Below are 1539 nucleotides of genomic sequence, written 5' to 3'. Positions count from 1 at the left end.
TGACCATAGATGTGTTGCATTCCACATTCACCCAAGAGCTCTTAAGGAGCTCAAGCATGAAATTGCTGATCTTCTCACTTTAATATGCAACTTATCTCTGAAATCAGCCTCCATCCCTGAAGACTGGAAGATGGCCAATGTCACACCAATCTTTAAGAAAGGATCTAGGGGGGACCCAGGAAATTACAGGCCAGTCAGTTTGACATCTGTTCCTGGTAGAATCTATTATTAAAGATAAAATTATAATTATTATAACATTATTATAAAATTATAATAATTATAATAATTATATTATTAAATTATTATATTAGAGTTCTTTGAGGATGTAAACAGGCAAGTGGACAAGGGGGAACCAGTGGACATTGTCTACTTGGATTTCCGAAAGGCTTTTGACAAAGTTCCTCACCAGAGACTATTGAGAAAACTCAACAATCAAGGAATAAGAGGGAAAGTCCTCCTATGGATTAAAAACTGGTTGAGAAACAGGAAACAAAGAGTGGGTGTAAATGGGAAGTTCTCACAATGGAGAGATGTCGGGAGTGGTGTCCCCCAAGGATCCGTTTTGGGACCAGTGCTCTTTAACCTATTCATAAATGACCTGGAAGTAGGGGTGGGTAGCGGGGTGGCCAAGTTTGCAGATGATACCAAATTATGTAGGGTGGTGAGAACCACAAAGGATTGCGAAGAGCTCCAAGCGGACCTTGATAAATTAGGTGAGTGGGCTAAGAAATGGCAAATGCAGTTCAATGTAGCAAAATGCAAAGTGATGCACATAGGGGCAAAAAATCCAAACTTCACATACACGCTACAGGGGTCAGTGCTATCAGTCACAGACCAGGAAAGGGATTTGGGCGTCTTAGTTGATAGTTCCATCAATGCATGGCAGCTGTAAAAAAGGCAAACTCTATGCTGGGGATAATTAGGAAAGGAATTGATAACAAAACTGCAAGGATTGTCATGCCCTTATATAAAGCAGTGGTGCGACCGCACTTGGAGTCCTGTGTTCAGTTCAGGTCGCCACATCTCAAAAAGGATATCGAAGAGATAGAAAAAGTGCAGAGAAGGGCAACGAGGATGATTGAAGGACTGGAGCACCTTCCTTATGAGGAGAGGCTGCAGCGTTTGGGACTCTTTAGTTTGGAGAGGAGACGTCTGAGGGGGGATGTGATTGAAGTCTATAAAATTATGCATGGGGTAGAAAATGTTGACAGAGAGACATTTTTCGCTTTTTCTCACAATACTCGAACCAGGGGGCATCCATTGAAAATGCTGGGGGGAAGAATTAGGACTAATAAAAGGAAACACTTCTTCACGCAACGTGTGATTGGCGTTTGGAATATGCTGCCACAGGAGGTGGTGATGGCCACCAACCTGGATAGTTTTAAAAAGGGCTTGGGCAGATTTGTTGAGGAGAAGTCCATCTATGGCTACCAATCTTGATCCTCCTTGATCTGAGGTTGCAAATGCCTTAGCAGACCAGGTGCTCGGGAGCAGCAGCAGCAGCAGAAGGCCATTGCTTTCACATCCTGCAGGTGAGGT

This window comes from Sphaerodactylus townsendi, linkage group LG01 (assembly GCF_021028975.2).
Source record: "Sphaerodactylus townsendi isolate TG3544 linkage group LG01, MPM_Stown_v2.3, whole genome shotgun sequence".
Classification (NCBI taxonomy): domain Eukaryota; kingdom Metazoa; phylum Chordata; class Lepidosauria; order Squamata; family Sphaerodactylidae; genus Sphaerodactylus; species Sphaerodactylus townsendi.
Note: the sequence above shows the minus strand (reverse complement) of the source record.